This window comes from Aedes albopictus, chromosome 2 (assembly GCF_035046485.1).
Source record: "Aedes albopictus strain Foshan chromosome 2, AalbF5, whole genome shotgun sequence".
Classification (NCBI taxonomy): Eukaryota; Metazoa; Arthropoda; class Insecta; order Diptera; family Culicidae; genus Aedes; species Aedes albopictus.
Window position 1 is genome coordinate 367,177,032 of NC_085137.1, and position 19,294 is coordinate 367,196,325.

Genomic DNA, 19,294 nt, shown 5'->3' on the forward strand with positions numbered 1-19,294 from the left:
TAATAACGTATGTAGAGAAGAACCTTAACCTTACTTCGAATAAGAAATTTACTTTGGACTGTTCGGTCTACACATGGTTACATTTACATTTAGACCCTTCTGAAAAATACAACCCGATTGGCATAGCTCTGATGATCATAAATTGCAAATGAGATCGCACCTTAACCAACTGCCAGTCATTTGTCAAAACAGACTTTCCGCACCCGAATTGCTCAAAAACTCAACGACAGAAATAACCGATGTGTTTTGAATTTCACGCGCTTGAACTTGAAAATTAAATTTAACCATTCACTTTGCTTGCGGTGGCGGCGGCGGCGACAAGCGCAAGCGTACACCGCCGTTCGTGTACCTATAGCGCGTCATACCGTCATACGTACGTGAGCGCAAATGAAAACCTTCAAATCAGCTGAAACTAGTCGAGTGTTGGTAGACACATCTGGTATACTATAATGCTACACAGCCGAGTAACTGCCAAACGCAAGTCTGCTGCTAGCCCCGTCAGGTGCTGCCATCTGAGTCAAGTTCAAGGAACCTTCCCGACGCATACGATTAAGCGACACAGTATCCTATACTAAACAACGCCGTCTCTGGTGAGCGGGAGCGATTGTCGCCCAATCACGACCTAGTGTAACACAACCAAGCAATCTACTTACACATGTGCTGCAAGCGTTTCATGGGGAGCTTACTAAACAGCTGAGAAATTTTACGCTGCATGCGAATGCAACTCATGCACCCAGGCCGTGGTGAATATGTTGCATCAGGTCGCTCACTCTCCCGCGCATCGCAGACACCGGTAGTAACTCGCGGATGCATATGGTACTACGTCATACAAGTGTGCCTCAGTACATGTAGTATCAAATGCCGCACATGTGGTCGAGTAATGAGCCTAGTCAGTCAGTGTAGGCCCGGACGAGCGGACGAAGACCGGGAAACGAGAATGGGGCTGCGCCTAATTGAGTGCACTGATTTTTCAGCGTCAGTTTGTCTGACGAGAATATCAGCGGCGACGGCCGGCAGCGCGGTTGCACGAGAATCGCGAAAAAAGGTGAGACGCTAAATGACCACGTTTGTCTGTAGCAGTAGCTGAATGTACAGGACGGCTGGCATATGCAATAGTGAGCTGAGTTGGTAGGTTCACAGCCTCATTGATAACATTGACGATTGGGCCATAATAAAAATCACATTTAATTAAAGAAACACTTTTAGCACATGTTGAACCATGTAAGGTACCCCGGGGCAAGTGAGAATCGGGGGCAAGTGAGACCTATAGCTGGTATTTTTTTATTATTCATTTTTAAGACTAGCATTCTTCATGGAAAACATAGGTATCATACCTACGGATACTTTAAATACAAAATATTTTATTGTTTCAACCATAAAGAGACCATATACGTTATTGTTGTTTATATGTAATTTTCAATTCACTAGGTGAGATTGACGTGCTCTACTACATTCGTCGTTTAAAAATAGATTTGTCATTCTACAAATACTTTTCGGTTTCAGGATAGTATTTGGAGTTCTTGCAAATGACTTCAAGCGAAAAAGCTGTATTTTATTTTTATTTATTACCTTTAGTTTATTGCTCTCACTTGCCCCAGTGCATTTCACTATCTGGGGTAAGTGGGACCTATGAGAATGAACAAACACAATTTTATGGGTTCATCTCGCCTTGTCCAGCCTACGATGAAATTAGCACGAATGTCAATAAAAATTGACGTGTTAAGTAATCTACTGTTGAATTATACTTTATTACCTCTATTTAGATGATAAAATTCTTGTTAAAAATGGTAAAACCTTGGGCAAAACGAAAAAAAAACAAAAGCATGTATTTTTATGATTTTTTTTTCTTAATATCTTCCATTATTTTTTCACTTTACGCTGCATAATGAATTCTTTTGAGTATTTTGGAACCGTTCATAAAAAATTAAAATAGGGAAATGACCTTTTCAAAATTCATGATTTGATAAAAACATTATTTAATAATCGTAAGATTATGTAAGGGAGAAGATATTACTGGAAATCTCGAAACCCCAGATTTACTTTTGGCGAGATTCATCAACTGTATAATATAGAGACCAAGTTTTGAAATCTTTTGTCTCTTCTCTTTACGGCGCTTTTTGTGTAGAAAAAACAATTTATTTTGCATGAGCTGCTAGAGTTGATTCAAGTTTTTTTCCCCAGCGATTTTTTATGTGTTACGTAATTTATGCACGATACCTTAAACCTCTTCTTATTTTAATCTCTAAACATAATCGTTCATATAAGGGATTTTATGTTACCTTATTTGTTGCAACTTATATTAAGCCCTTTGAACAAAAACTCTGAATAGGTCCCACTTGCCCCGTGAAACGCAGGAAATGAAGATCTGCTACACTTTTCATTACATGCATAATATATGGAATGTAAAAATTTTGAAACAGTTTTAATGCACGTTAGCAAGTACAAATATACCAACAACGTCTTTTGGGTTCATTGGAATTATTTAAAAAAAAATGTGTTCTGAAGTTTTTGGCATGACAAAACAAAATTAGCATTTTTTTAGGTCCCACTTGCCCCGGGGAATTGCAATTTACAATAATTACAATTAAATTACAATTAAGTTGATTGTAATATCATCACCAGGTTGCACCCAACTACACAAGAGCAGGAGCACGCTCAAACAGTATCATTAGATGCTGCCCCATTTAGGTATTATGGGGTTATACAGGGTGTTTGTTTCCGGACTTTAAATAATTTGAGGGCAGATAGGTCTTAATGAGATATGAAAAAGTGCCCAAGGAACATGGGGTCGCAAATCACTGCTAAGTGAGTTATTCAAAATTCTATGATTTTTAACATGCAAAACTTCAAAAAATTGTATCTCAGCTATCTTTGATCAAAATCTCAATCTTTTTGCATGAATTGAAAGCCTGAACCATTGTGCTGTTATGCTTCTTTGACAAAAACTCGATCTAAAGTGATTAACATGCTTAAATTTTGGAAAGTTTGCGGCAAAAGCCGAAAAAAATGCTCTTTTTTTAGGTATTTTTGTTGTTATTTAATGAAAACACGTAGTAAAGTAGAAAAGTGATATTCTACAAAAGATTGTTTATGTTGTTTTCTAACAAACTCTCTTTGGGACCAACATTAATTTTTTTGTCGTTTGGCCACAATAATTAATTCGAAGTTAGGTAAGAAACTCATCAAATTGCGAAAAACATCGCCCCGATTTCATTCAACCGTGCTTTGGCAGCACTTCCCGTTCGTGTGCTTGCTGTTTACTCTCCCAACAGCAGGCAAGAGAAACTATTGCAACGCACATGAATAGCCAAACATTGCCACACAACCAACCAACTCGTCCTGATTGGTGTTATGTTTGGTCGTACATAACAAACATTGCACCAATCTGAGTGAGTTGGTCGTTCGAGTGGAGAGCCGGAGAAGTTTGTAGCCACGACCATGCCTCTGTTATTGTTGATGTGGTGAATGCGCACAGTTTAAAGCAGCGCATCGAATTTCCGCTATGGCGGAAAGCAATGCGGAGGTTGCGAACGAGAGGACGCGCGCAAGATTTTTAAAACATTGATATGCTAGTAGCGATACTAATCCCAGCAAGAAACGTTAGGGTCACATGAGACTAATGTAAGACAAACCGGTGAGACAGTTAGGCTAACAAAATCCCTCACGTTAGGCTCAAGTTCGACAAAATTCAGGCTAATATGACACACTTTTGTTAGACACATTTTCGAGCTCGACCCTTTGTTAGGTATGTTTTGCCTAACGTGAGTCTAATGTTAGGCATATTTTGCACTGGGCTGTTAGACCCCGGTTAGGCAATATTTTTATGCTGGTTTATTTACATCTAGCTGCCATCCACGGTGGAAGTAAAGTTGTGGTAGTGAGCATGGTTGGATTTTCACTACCACAACTTTACTTCCGCCTTGGATGGGAGCTAGATGTAAACAAGTGAATTCAGTGATAATAAGTGGTTAATGATAGCAGATAGCAATTCTCTTAAGAAATGTGGACTTCCAGTGTCGGTTCCGCAGATAGCAACCAAAGCATGCCCCGCCAGGAAACCCGCAACCAACCGGCAAATGACTGTTCCAGTCTGGAGGGAAAATTTAATGTATTCGTCGAGGGAGGAACCACTAGTGGAGCGCATCCAAAAACTCGCCGATCACAAACATCCGAGGAGATCACCTCCAGCAATTTTAACCAGATGAAGGAAATCCGGGAACTTTGAGGTAATAACCTTTGAAATAGTGCTTTTAATTAGAATTTACAAAATGCAATTTTAAGGTGCGGTAGAAAGTGTTTGCAAAAAAAAAATCAAATTTCATTATTCATTTGCTGTTTTTCTAGGACGACCACGACGTATCACTCCCGTTCTGTGCGCGGAACCGCCGAAGAAAAGGAAGAAAATCAACCTAGAAGTCCTAAAGCAACGCGCAGAGCGAAAGTGCCAACGTCTGGAGAAGCAAATCCGCCGCCTGGAGAGAAATGCCAGCAAAAACCGGTCGGAGAGCTGGAGGTTCCGATGAAGCTGACCGACGAACAGAAGCCACGCAAACGAACCGCAGTGAAGATGAGCCCCGAAGTGCTTGAGAGTCTGGTTCTGCTGGAAAAGCAGTGGGCCAAATACCGAATGGAACAGAAGCTGCAGGACTACCAGTTGATCGATCGGGTGCTGGCGGTGCAGACCAAGGCTTAAAACGAACTGCGGCTGGAGTCGGAGGAACTGTACCAGAAGGCGTTGCGGGTTAATGAGGTGCCATTCAAAACGGTAGGGCCGGTAGTTACGATACCGATCGTCCGGGTGTAAGAGTTGCAAGAGATGTTGCTGGAGATAGATGTCGATAGTATGAAGCCCTATGTATATAAACATGTAGCTAAATTCGTATTTAATTTGTTCTTCGTATTTCATTTATTGAAAATTCCTACAGAAATTTCTTCGAATATTCCTCCTTTAAGTTTTCCCACATATTCGTTAGTTCATTTCTCCAGATATTCATTTAAGAATTTTCCAATGTCTGCACAAAGGATTTTCTCCAGAGTTTCCTTAGGAAATTACTTCAGAGAATCCTGCGGAACTGATCCAGAAATTATTTCAAAAATTCGTTCACGTTCGTTCAAAAATGTTTACACAAATTACCTCGTCCGTTCTTCCAGAGATATCGCCGATGGCATGTTTGCGGGGATATAAAAAATAAGCCAGTAATTTCAGATAGCATTATTAAATTATAAACATTAAACTATATTGTAATATTAAATGAATTGGAAATTTCTAAAATCTTTATAAAAAGAGAGATGTGCTATCATTGTATAATAGTAGGCTATGATAAGATGAAGAATTAATAAATCAGATCATTGTATGTGTCAAAAGAGTACGGACGTGTTGAATACGGATTATCACACTTAGTTTATGTCTTCAGAGATTATTTTAAAAATTCCTGGGAATTTTCCTTCGAAAATTTATTCAGAAGTTCTTTTGAGATTTCCACCAGAGATTTTTCTGGACTTGCTCCAGAAAATTCTTCAGACATTTTCTGGAGATTTTTTCGTTCATACTTATCGATTTTTTTTTTTTTTTTTAAATTCCACTAGATTGATGTGAGAATTGCTCCAAGTGTTTCCTAAAAAAATATATCATTAATTTTTCCAGAAATTGCTTCAGGAATGCATCCAGAGATTTCTGAAAGAATTACTCCAGAGCTTCCTGCGTTCATTTCTTCAGATATTCTTCGTAAATTCCTCTGGTAAATTTTCCTTGGATTATTTCGACAATTCGTTCACAAACTCCTTCTGGGATTCCACACATTCTTTATATATTCCTCCACATATTTTACTAATTAACAAATTCATTCAGAGATTCTTTCGGGATTTCCTGTAGAGATTTTTTGGGAATAGTTAGCTCATGCCGCTAAAGATTTTTTTTCATCCAGAGATTAATTTGAGAATTGCTAGGAATCTCCAAGATTTTATCAATAAAATAGTTTTATTCAATCCTCCAGCAAGGTTGGCATTCCACACAAGAACTGTGCAGTGTGCACAGTGCAGCTTATTTACGTATTGAAACCGCTCACTCTGGCTCATGCACTAAGGAAAGGAGCATAGCATCCCTGTCCACCAGAATTTGGTCCGAGAGATTTCTGAAAGAATTATCTCCAGAGACTTTTACAGAAATACATCTAGAGGCCTTTTTTTTCGGAAATTCCTTTAGAGAATCCTAAGGGAATTACTACAGATTTTTTTGGGCATTCCTCCAGATATTCATTTGAGAATTGCTCCACAGATTCCTTCAGGAAATTCCCAAAACATTTCTTGGTTCATTTATTCTGAAAATACTTCTAAAAATTATCCTAAGATTTCTGAGAAAATTACTTCAGATATTCCTTCTTTCATTCTTCAAGATATTCTTTCGGATATTTCTCCAGAATTTGTTCCGTAATTTTTTCAAACGGTTCTTTCAGGAGTTCCTCTGGAGGTTATACTGAAAAGTTATCCATAGGATTCCGTTTGGAATTTTCCCACAAATTACTTCGATTATTTGTCCAGAATATTTTAAGAATTCTTTCAAATATTCATTCAACATTTGGTTCAGAGGTTCTTTCGGGTTTCTCCTGAAATATTTCAGGGATTTCTCTAGAAATTTCTCGAGATATTTTCAGATTTTTCTACAGAGATTCCTAAGAAAATTCCTCCAGAGATTATTTTACTACAGAGATTACTACCGAGATTAATTCTAAGAATTGTTCCACAGATTCCTTAAAGAATTTCCCTCTTTAATTGTTTCTCCAGAAATTCATTCGAATTCCTTGTATTTGTTCATTTCTCCAGAGATTCTTTTGGAAATTTCTCCAGGATTTGTTCCATAAATTTCTAAAGAAATTCTAAATAATTCTTCTGGAGATAATTTCGAAAGTTCAGCTACAGATTCCATCTGGAATTTTCCCACCAATTAATTCGTTCTTCTAGAGAGTACTATATGACTTCTTTCAAATATTCCTTAAAAAAATTTGTTCAGAGTTTCTTTCCGTAAGGGATTTTTGCCACAAATTACTTCGATCTTTATTCTAGAGAGTATTTCATGAATTCTTCAGAGATGCTTTCGGGATTTGCTCCTGAGATATTTCAGGGATACTTTATCATTTTGAGCTGAAAAGGGCTTGGTCCAGTAATTGTTTATCCAGATTCCCTCCAGGAATTTCTTTGGACATTTCTCTAGGGCTTTCTTCGCTCATGCCTCCAGCAGTTTTTTTTTAAATTCCAGCAGAGGTTTGAAAATTTATTCATTTTTTTTTATTTATCCAGATATTTTTGCAATGATTTGTATGGAAATTTATCCACAGATTAATTTGATAGTTCATCTACAAAATCCTTCGTGATTTTTTCAACGAACTCCTTCGTTTATTCCCCCAAAGATTATTGTAAGATTTTATTTGAATTCCTCTAAAAATTTTTCCAGGGATTTTTTTTTTTCAGAAATCCATACAGAGATTAATCTGAGAATTGCTCAACATATTCCTTGTATTTTTTTTTTCTAAAAAAATGTTTCGTTCAATAAGTTTCTTCGGAAATGTATAAAAAATGTATTACTATTCTTCAGAAATTCCTCCAGAAATACCTCTAAAGATTTCTACGGAATAAACAAAATAATTTGTGGTAACTTCCTGAAGGGATACATGCAGGATTATAAGAAAGAATCTGTGGAGGATTGAATTCACAGAATATTTCGTTCCATCTTCTACATATTTTTTTGGGAATTCCCCCAAAAATACTTAAAAGATCTTATTATATATATTATATATGTACATATATATGCTTATTATATCTTATAATTATATCTTACAATTTAATTTACAGGCTCTTGCAGATTTTCTCCTCAAATTTCCCAGTGATCATTTGAGAGAATCCTACGGGACTTAACGCCGACATTATTTAAAAAATACGTGCTCAGATTCATTCACAAATTTTCCACAATTTACCTTGCTCTTTTCCTCAGGAATTCTTTCGGGAATTTCTCCTGAAATAATTTCGATAATTCGTCCAAAACCTGTTTTGGGCATTTTCTGACAAATTCCTCCAAAGATAACCTTTTGAAATACTTCAAATACTGTATGAAAAATTTATTTAGAACTTCTTTCGGGATTTTTTTCAATCATGCCCCCTGAGTTTTCTTTCTGCGATTCCTCTACAGATGCAATAGAAAATTGCTCCACGGATTTCTTCAAGAATTTATTGAACACATTTGTTCAATGCTTTAGAATGTATCTTGGAATGTATATAGAGAATTTCTGATAGAATTACTCCAGAGATTTCTTCATTCATTCGTCCAGAGGTTCTTTCGGGAATTTCTCCAAAGGTTCTTGTGGAAATTTCACCACATATTCCTTAGGCACACAGATTATTTCGGAAATTTCTCTGTAGCTTATTTTGAAAACTCGGCTTTTCTTTCAGGACTTAATCCCAACAAATTTCTTTGTTTATTCCTCCACAGATTGTTTTGGGAATTCATTCAGATTTCTGCAGAAATCATTCAAGAACCTTTTTTTCAGAAACTCCTAGCATACAACGCGCAACGCGAAGCAGCCATCTTAAAGTTTACTAAACATAGAAACATTAATAACGAAATCTAACTAAAATCAATGTAAAGTAAAATAGTTAATTCAGACACGAATGCCACTTAAGTGGTAAAGTGTCTTAAATATATAGTAATAATAATAATAATAAGGGAATTTACTGCAGAGATTCTTTAGTGCAATTATCCAGAAATTCATTTACATTTATTTATTCGTCAACAGGTAAAAATACAGACCCAAATGACGCAGCTATTCTAGCAAAACTCAAATAACTAACGTAAAATTTGAATTTGAAGATGAGTCCACAGATTCCAGAATTGCCCAAATTTTGTTTTATTTTCTCCAGAGCTTTCTGATAGAATTACTCTAGAGATTCATTTATTCTTGCTGAGATTCGCAAATTTCTCCAAGTTTTTTTTTCCGTAACTGGTTTTTCGAAATTTCCTCTGTAGATTATACAGAAAATTAGTCCTCGGATCCTTTTGGAATTTTCCCACAGATTCCTTAGATATTTTCTCTACAGATTATTTTGAGAATTCTTTCAACTATTCCCCCAGGTTCTTTTGGGATTCCCTCCTGATGCTGATACGTTCCGGGAATTCCTTTACAAATTCCATTTTTTTTAATTCCTCAAGAGATTCTTCAGGAAATTACTCCTGAGAATCCCACGAGATAGTCCCACAGATTATATCGATAATTCGTCCTTCAAGAATTTTCCTACATATCCTTTTGTTTTTCTTGTAGAGATTTATATTTAAAGATGTCTAATATGTCTAGAGATTATTGTCTGAATTTTATCGAGAATTTCTACAGAGATTGTTTTGTATATTATTATTATTTCATTATTGAAAATATTTTTCCAGAATATTTTGGAGAAATGTGTCTGGAAATTTGTCCAGAGATTCCTTAGAAAATTCTTCCAGAAAATCCTAGCGGACTTAATCCAGAAATTTCTGAAAAACAGCATTCTTCTAGAAATCCTTAAGATAATCCTTCATAAATTTCTTCATAGGTTTTTGTTTTAGGAATTACTCCTGAGATTCCTACGTAGATTTCTCCTCAGGTTTTTTCAAAGAATCGGAAATTTCCCCAGAGGTCTATACGGACATTTCCAAATAGACTGTTTCGGGAGTTCCTTCGGAGAACTACTCTAGAGAATAACTAACAATGGTAACTAAAAGACCTAAACGACTTTCAAAGAACCACTGCTTGCAACCTAGGCAAAAAGGCACCTTACGTATCAGTTTGACAGTTTTTTTTAAACAACAATTGAAATTAAAATTACGAAGATCAAATCACTTTTCCATACCTTACGAATGTCTCCGGAAAAAAATGAAGCTTCCTTGTTGCATCTAGAGTGACTCGAAGAGAGAGTGGTGTCATGTTCTAATTTTGACAGGTCTCCTGCTCGTTTGGAACGGGAATTTGTATGCTGTTGACAGATGATCGCTGTTCCAATTTTGACATTGACGCCGCTCTCCCTTCCAGTCACTTTAGTTGCGTCAACCTAGAAGAGAAATAAAATCTCTGGTTGAATCCAGAGTTCTGCAAAAAATCACTTTATACATATTCTTGCTGGAAGAATTATGCAACCAAACGAACTATCAAAAACTTCTTATTTGTGACTTTATGTTCTCACTGGAACTTGACTTGCTACTCTTTTACTGTTTTGAGCAACTGTTTTTTAGCACTTTCACAGTTATTAATTGTAAAGCTTTCTTTGTTTGCCATTACATAAATATGTAGATATATTGTGCCACAATCTTGACAACAATACATTTACCAGGGAAGTCGATACAACGTTTCGATAGTATCGGAAATTGTCCCCAACTCCATCAGTTTGGTGATCCAAAACCTTATCCACTAGGCTAACTGGAGACTCAGCTGTCAAAAACTGCAGTTATTATACAGGGTGTTAGGTTCCTGAGTGCAAACTTTTTAAGGGTGATAACCATAAATAGTGAAAAAAAATGTTCTACGCATATGGTCAAATCTCAACCGTTACGTAGTTATTGAACTTCTCATGTTTTTGCCTTAACTGGCTTGGCTATAACTTGAAAATGGTCAAACTTATCGCAGTTTTTTTACCCTTATTCGAAAGATTATTGAATTTTCTATCAAATGGCATCTTTGAATCGATTGGTTTAGTTAAATATTTAAGTTTTCTAGAGCAAATAGCTCAAAAGTAGTGTGTTTTATTTTTTTTTTGTCAATTATCTTTGAAAAATGCGTAATAATTTAAAATTAGGCAAAGTTGTGGTCCCTGTTTAACTCTACAATTCGTTCTTTGACATCAAACTTCTATCTTTTATCGTTTTCTTGCAATTTCGATTTAAACATCGCATTTCAGATTATAAACTTGCAACTGTCAAGGTAAGCAGTTTTTTTGCGCACTGTGCCGCACATTTAAAACAAAAGCTAGAAGGACCATCTATCACCCTTTAAAAAGTTTGCACTCATGAACCTTACACCCTGTATTTATATGGGTTATTTATATTGGATTGCTGTTTTGAAAGATAAACGTGCTCGCAAAAAAAATCATTTCAACGGTTGTCATACGATCAAAAATAACAGTACTGTGGTTTTTTAATTAGTTAAAAAATATTTTTATTGTATTCATAATGATGATTTTCAAATAATACAAAAAAATGTTCTGCTATTATTATTTTTATTCATATTATCGTCGCACCACCAAATCGAAGTCGTCGCTAGAAGCACATGCGAAGTTGCAGCTGCGAAGTAAATTTGAATCTATTTTTTCTGTTGCGCATCATTAAGCTAATTAAGAGCAACAATATGCACTAATCCAAATTGAGTTGCGACATTTCTAAGTAGGTTAAAAATCAATTTTCGCACGTTCGGTCACTTTGTATTTCGACCAAAAGCATAATAATTGGGTTCTTTAGGGGTATCCAAATTATTTAATAATCGGAATCTCCATTCAAAAATTAGTCGAAATCAAAAAATCCTTCATTTTTGGTGCTCGGCAACTATTTTTAAAATGCATTTAAAGTTTGTATGACGATTTTTTTTATTCGGGGCGAACTGTCATTTCATCGATTGAACTGTCATTCTATCCACGGAAATTAAAACTGTTTTGTTTATTTAACCATCAAAACAAAGGATTTGGAATGCAATAAAATTACGTTATGCTCGGAAAAATGAGATCTTCCGATTAGGCTTTAGAAAATAGCAATATTTTATTCACTAAACAACCCATTGTTTTTTTTTTTTAATTTATTTTGTGTGTGTGTGTTTTTTTTTTGTTTTTATTAATGTGTATTTTAACTTATAGCATATTCTACACTTTATTTTGTGTTATTAATAGTCCTATTGCAATACCGAAAGCTGTGTTTTTCTCTTGTTGCATGAAGGCGGAAAACATGGCCTTTACCGATGGGATTTTTGTTCCATTCCTCAGCCTTGTGGATCTGCAAAAGACAATTTATCTTTAGTAATGTGAACTTAAGGTTTATCATGATAATTTTACCTGAAACCAAAGGTATTTCTAATTTTGCAGAAGAACACAACTGGTCCAAATCTTCAGTAAAACGGGTCGTTCATTTGTTTTGCTGATGTTTCCAGATTTCCTATGAAGATACAAAACAGAAATATCCATACGTATCGTTCAACCGAATATGATATTGTATTATATTTTGAAATACTCACGTTGCAAATACTTGTTGTAGTTTTCTCATTTTTTTCTCAAAAATTAAGCTAAGGAAATTTATGTATTAAATGTGGCAATTATCGGTGGTTCCATTTTAGCTTTTTTTAAGCATCTGTTCTCTATTGTTGTGTTACCATATTTTTCTCAAATCAAATATCTCACAAGCTTATGGAAAGTACGCGTAGATATCTTAGGGAAATAACTAAATATTATTATTTAACAAACAACTTCCTCCAAGGAATGCTCCAGGAATTCCTTCATGAATACCTCCAAGAATTCCTCCAGGAGTTTCTCCGGAGATTCTTCCAATAATTCCTCCGCAAATCCTCCAGGGATTCCTTCAGGAATTCCTCCAGAAATTCCTCCAAATATACCCCCAGGAATTCTCACAGACATTTTCCCAGGGATTCCTTCAGAGATTCCACATGGGATTCCTCCAGGAATTTCTCCAGGAATTCCTCCGGGAATTCCTCTAGGGATTCCTGCAGGAATTTCTCCAAGGATTCCTTCAGGAACTCCTTCACGAATTCCTTCAGGGATTTTTTCAGAGATTCCTGCATAGATTCCTCCAACAATTCGTCCAGGGATTTTTCCAAGGATTCCTTCAGGAATTGCACCAAGAATACCTCCAGGAATTTTTCCAGAGCACCTCCCGGAAATCCTCCAGGGATTCTTTCAATAATTGCTCCTGTGAATCTTCCAGGAATTCCTCCAAGGATTTTTTCAGGAATTCCTTTAGGAGTTCTCCAAGAATCCCTTTAAGAATTCCTCCAAGGATTCCTCCAAGAAATCCTCCACAGGTTCCTACAGGAATTTCTCCAAGGATTCATCCAGAGATACAGGGGATGGCCAAAATGTTTGGGATAGGCAACTTTTTTTCTCCCACAAAAAAATTCAACATGCTGTAATTTTTCATAGAGTTCATCAAAAAATCTAAAATTTTGACTGTTTGTCAACCTATTATATGTGCATCATTGGTACATATTTGAGCTCGATTGATTAATCTTTCGCAAAGTTAGAACCGTTCGCGTAAAACACTATTTTTCAGACAACTCATTTTTGAGCTGTCATATCTCGGAAACCAGTGAACCGAATTGAATGAATTTTTAAACGTTTCTTAACAATATTTTGATACTTAATACGACGTTATGAAATGTAATATTTTCTCCCGGCGAATTAAGTTATACCGGGTTGAAATTTTTACCCATATAGAGGATAATAAGTCAAATTTACAATACCACACAAAAATTATTAAATGTTTTCTTCCTTCAATCTAAATAGGCTTTAATATATCTGATTTGAGATAATTTGAGAACAGAAGTGGAAAATCTTTGGATATCAACACTAACATTCATTGACATTGATGTGAAAAAATTACATTTTTTTCGAGAAAAATCCAAAAAGTGTCAATCCATGATAACTTTTTTCAACGTTTAAAAAGTACCTATGTTTTAATAGTTTGTGAAGAATTTACATATTGTTATTTCATTCAATTCGGTTCACTGGTTATGACAGCTCAAAAATGAGTTGTCTGAAAAATAGTGTTTTACGCAAATGGTTCTAACTTTGCGAAAGATTAATCAATCGAGCTCAAATTTATACCAATGATGCACATATAATAGGTTGACAAACAGTCAAAATTTGAGATTTTTTTATGCGCTCTTTGAAAAGTTATAGCATGTTCAACTTTTTGTGAGAGAAAAAAAAGTTGCCTATCCCAAACATTTTGGCCATCCCCTGTACCTCCGAGAATTCTTCCCGGGATTCCTACAGGAAATCCTCCAGGAATTCCTCCAAAGATACCCCCAGAAATTCTCACAGACTTTTTTTCAGGGATTCCTCCAGGAATTCCTCCAAGGATTCCTTCACGAATTTCTCCAAGAACTCCTCCAGGGGTTCCTTAAGAGATTCCTGCAGACATTCCTCCATAAATTTCTCAAGGAATTTTGTCAAGGATTCCTCCAAGAATTTCTCCACAGTACTCCCCAGAAATCCTCCAGGAATTCCTCCAGAGATTCCTTCAGGCATTCCTCACGGGATTCCTCCAGAAATTCCTCCGGGGATTCTTTCAGGAATTCTTAAAGACGTTTCTCCAGAGATTCCTGCAGGAGTTCCTCCAGGAATTTCTCCAGAGATTCCTCAAGAAGTTTCTCTAAAGATTCCTTGAGGAATTCCTTCATGGATTCCTCCAAGAATTCTTTCAGGGATTAATTCAGATACTCCTGCAGAGATTCCTCCAAAAAAAATCTTCCAGGGATTCCTTCAGGAATTTTTCCAAGGATTCCTCCAAGAATTCCCTCCAGAGTACCTCCCAGAAATTGTCCAGGCATTGTTTTAAGAAACCCTTCAAAATTTCCTCCAAGGATTCTTCCAGAAATTCCTCCAAGGATTCCTTCAGGAACTCCTTCAAGAATTCCTCAAAAAGAAATCCTCCAAGAATTCCTCTAAGAGTTCCTCCAGGAATTCCTCCAGAGATTCATCCAAGAAATTCTCCAGGGATTCCTTTAGAAATTTTCTGGAGGGATCCTTGAAGGAATTCCTGAAGTAATCTCCTTGAAGGCATTCCTGGAGGAATGCTTGGAGGAATTCCTGGAGGAATCCCTGAAGGAATTTCCTGAAGGAATTTCCTGAGGAATGCTTGAAGGAACTTTCTGGAGGAATCCTTGAAGGAATCCCTGGAAGAATCATTGAAAGAATTTCTGGAGTATACCTTGAAGGATCTTTCTGGAGGAATCCTTGAAGGAATTTTCTGAAGGAATCCCTGAAGGATTTTTTTGCAGGAATCCTTGAAGAAGTTTCTGGAGGAATTCCAGGAGTGATCCTTGACAGAATTTATGGAGTATACCTTGAAGGAGCTTTCTGGAGAAATCCTTGAAGGAATTTTCTGGAGGAATCCCTGAAGGAATGTTCTGGAGAGATCCGTGAAGGAATTTCTGGAGGAATCTCTTTGAAGGAATTCCTGGAGCAATCTCCTCAAAGGAATTCCTGGAGGAATCCTTGAAGGAATCCCTGGAGGAATTATCGAAGGAATTTCTGGAGTATACCTTGAATGAACTTGCTGGAGGAATCCTTGAAGGAATTTTCTGGAGGAATCCTTGAAGGAATCCCTGGAAGAATCCTTGAAGAAGTTTCTGGAGGAATCTTTGAAGAAAATCCGGGAGGACTCCTTGACGGAATTTCTGGAGGAATATTTGAAGGAATTTTCTGGAGGAATCCCTGGAGGAATTTTCTGGAGGGATCCTTGAAGAAATTCCTGGAGGAATGCTTGAAGGAATTCCTAGAGGAATCCTTGAAGTAATCCCTAAAAGAATCCTTGAAGGAGTTTCTGGAAGAATTCTTGAAGGATTTTTCTGGAGGAATCCTTGAAGGAATTTTCTGGAGGAATGCCTGAAGGAATTTTCTGGAGGGATCCTTGAAGAAATTCCTGGAGGAATGCTTGAAGAAATTCTCCAGGAATTTTGAAGGAATTTCTGGAGGGATTGCTTGAGCAATTCCTTGGAGAATCCCTAGAGAAATTTCTGGAGGAATCTTTGAAGGAATTCTTGGAGGGATTTTTGGAGGAATCTCTGGAGGAAACTCTGGAGAAAGTCCTGAGGTAGACCGGGAGGAAAGCTTTAGAGAAATTACTGAAGGAATCCCTAGAGGAGTTATCGGAGGTGAGAAATTTCGTAAAGAAATTCCGGAGGAATTCCAGGATGTTTCTCTGGAAGATTTGCTGGTGGTTTAAAGAAAAAAATTTCCTGGAGGAATTTCTGAAGGTGTCCTTGGAAAAATTCCTAAAGAAGTGTTATGCTCAGAATGGTCTCAAAACATGGATTATCACTGAAATTCGAATGAAACCCCATAAAGATAGAGTCGTCACATGACTAGTTTGGGAATGTGATCAAAATTTCTCAGATATTGAAGAAAAGTAAGCTCAAAACAACCTCTCCAGCCTCTCCGGGTCTCACCGGAACCGATTCCGGAATATCCGGATATGGTCAATGCGCTCATGTCCTAATTATCGCGCTGCCTTTCAGGTTCTTGATGAAAAAACACGGCATTTGAATCGTCGAAACGAGACTTTACACAAAAATCTGTTGTATATGTCCCCAGTGGGTACTTAGTGGGTAATTAGTCACGGTCTGGTTCTTGGAACTAATATCTTTCATTTAAGCCTAAGAGAATGGAAATCGGATCAAATATGGATTTTTGGGAGCGTGTCAAAGTTATTAACCATTTTTGACCCCTTAATGTCAAATGTGTAACTTTTTCTTAATGCAAAAGGAAGATTAAACTGTGATCGTGTGACAACAATTCTTATTACAAGTTAAATTTGAAAAAAAAAAATAAAATCAGAATTTGAAAGTTCTACTACAACTCTTAACAAAAGTCAAAATTGACCAATCATTTCAATGAATTAATCAGAATCACTCCAAGGAGTTCCATGTTCCATGAAAACTATGATGTTACGATAATTCTTAACACAAACAAATTTTTAAAAGAAATTTAAATAATCATTCAGAATTGCTTAGGGGAATTTACAAAGAACTGTGACCTTACGATAAAAAATTCGAAAGATAATTTAAATAAATTCATCAGAATCGCTTTAAAGAGTTCCATAACAAATGTGATCTAACGCCAACAATTCTTAACACAAGCCAAATTTGAAAAAAAAAACATTTATATGTTCGATCATTAATCAGAGTTGCTCCAAGGAATTTCCTAAGAATTGTGATCTTACGAAGACAACTCTTAACGCAAATAAAATTTAAATAACAATTTCAATTAATTAATCAGAATTGCTCCAATGAGTTTTCTAAGAACTGTGATTTTAAGAGGACAATCCTCTCCTCTCTCTCTCTCCTCTTCTTGGCGTAACGTCCTAACTGGGACAAAGCCTGCTTCTCAGCTTAGTGTTCTATTAGCACTTCCACCATTTTTAACTGTGAGCTTCCTCTGCCAATGACCATTTTGCCTGTGTATATAATATCGTGTGGCAGGCACGAACATACTCCATGCCCAAGGAAGTCAAGGAAATTTCCTTTACGAAAAGATCCTGGACCGACCGGGAAGCGAACCCGTCACCCTCAGCATGGACAATTAAGAGGACAATGCTTAACACAATTCAAATTTCAAAAATTGTTTCAATTAGATAATTAGAATTACTTCATTGAGTTTCCTAAGAACTGTGATCTTACGAAGACAATTCTTACCACAAATGAAATTTCGCAAATAATTTTCATTAATTAATTAGAATTGCTCCAATGAGTTTTCTAAGAACTGTGATCTTACGAAGACACATAATTATTCAGAATTGCCCCAAGGAGTTCTCTAAGAACGGTGATCTAATGACAACGATTCTCAACACAAACAAAATTGCAAAAATAATTTTCACAAAATAATCAGAATTGCTCTAAGGTGCTCCGTAAGAACAGTGATCTTGCGACAACAATTCTTAACACAAATAAAAATTCAAGAATAATTTCTACAAATTTATCAGAATTGCTCCAAGGAGTTCTCTAAGAACTGTGATCTTATGACAATAATTTTAACACAAATGAAATTTCAAAAATAATTCTAAAAAAATAATCAGAATTCCTAAGAGCTGTGATTTCTCGAAAATAATTCTCAACACAAATAAAATTGCAAAAATAATGTCTATAAAATAATCCGAATTGCTCCAAGGAGTTCTCTAAGAACTGTGATCTTACGACAACAATTATCAACACAAATAAAATTTCAAAAAAAAAAAAAAATTTGAAATCAATCAGAGTGGCTCTCACGAAAATAATTCTCAACACAAATAAAATTGCAAAAACAATTTCTACAAAATAATCCGAATTGCTCCAAGGAGTTCTCTAAGAACTGTGATCTTACGACAACAATTCTAAACACAAATGAAATTTTAAAAATAATTCTAATAAAATAATCAGAATTCCTAAGAGCTGTGATCTCTCGAAAAAAATTTTCAACACAAATAAAATTGTAAAAATAATGTCTACAAAATAACCCGAATTGCTCAAAGGAGTTCTCTAAGAACTGTGATCTTACGACAACAATTCTTAAAACAAATAAAATTTCAAAAACAATTTCTACAAAATAATCAGAATTGCGCCAAGGAGTTCTCTAAGAACTGTGATCTTACGACAACAATACTTAACACAAATAAAATTAAAAAAAAATAAATAAAAATCAATCAGAGTGGCTCTCACGAAAATAATTCTCAACACAAATAAAATTGCAAAAACAATTTCTACAAAATAATCCGAATTGCTCCAAGGAGTTCTCTAAGAACTGTGATCTTACGACAGCAATTCTTAACACAAATAAAATTTTAAAAATAATTTCTACAAATTTATCAGAATTGCTCCAAGGAGGTCTCTATGAACTGTGATCTTATAACAACAATTCTTAACACAAATGAAATTTCAAAAATAATTCTAATAAAATAATTAGAATTCCTAAGAGCTGTGATCTCTCGAAAATAATTTTCAACACAAATAAAATTGCAAAAATAATGTCTATAAAATAACCCGAATTGCGCCAAGGAGTTCTCTAAGAACTGTGATCTTATGACAACAACTCTTAACACAAATAAAATTTCAAATATAATTTCAATAAAATAATCAGAATTGCTCCAAGGAGTTCTCTAAGAACTGCGATCTTATGACAACAATTCTCAACACAAATAAAATTTCAAAAAAAAAGAATCAGTGGCTCTCACGAAAATAATTCTCAACACAAATAAAATTGCAAAAATAATTTCTACAAAATAATCAGAATAGCTCCAAGGAGTTCTCTAAGAACTGTGATCTTATGACAACAATTCTTAACACAAATGAAATTTCAAAAATAATTCTAATAAAATAATCAGAATTCCTAAGACAAATAAAATTGCAAAAATAATTTCTACAAAATAATCAGAATTGCTCCAAGGAGTTCTCTAAGAACTGTGTTCTTATGACAACAATTCTTAACACAAATAAAATTTCAAATATAATTTCAATAAAATAATCAGGATTGCTCCAAGGAGTTCTCCAAGAACTGCGATCTTATGACAACAATTCTCAACACAAATAAA

At 35.6% G+C, this 19,294-nt stretch overlaps 1 long non-coding RNA gene and 1 pseudogene across 1 annotated transcript; one reads left to right on the plus strand and one right to left on the minus strand.

Moving 5' to 3' along the window:
- The first annotated feature begins 449 nt into the window (after positions 1-449).
- On the plus strand, positions 450-5,149 carry LOC134288860 (large ribosomal subunit protein mL40-like; annotated as a pseudogene).
- Positions 5,150-11,868: 6,719 nt separating this feature from the next.
- LOC115266043 (uncharacterized) lies at positions 11,869-16,039 on the minus strand. The gene is made up of 2 exons (XR_009997164.1): positions 12,231-16,039; positions 11,869-12,151 (listed from the first exon to the last, which is right to left on the minus strand). It is a non-coding gene; the product is annotated as an uncharacterized LOC115266043 (long non-coding RNA).
- Positions 16,040-19,294: the final 3,255 nt, after the last annotated feature.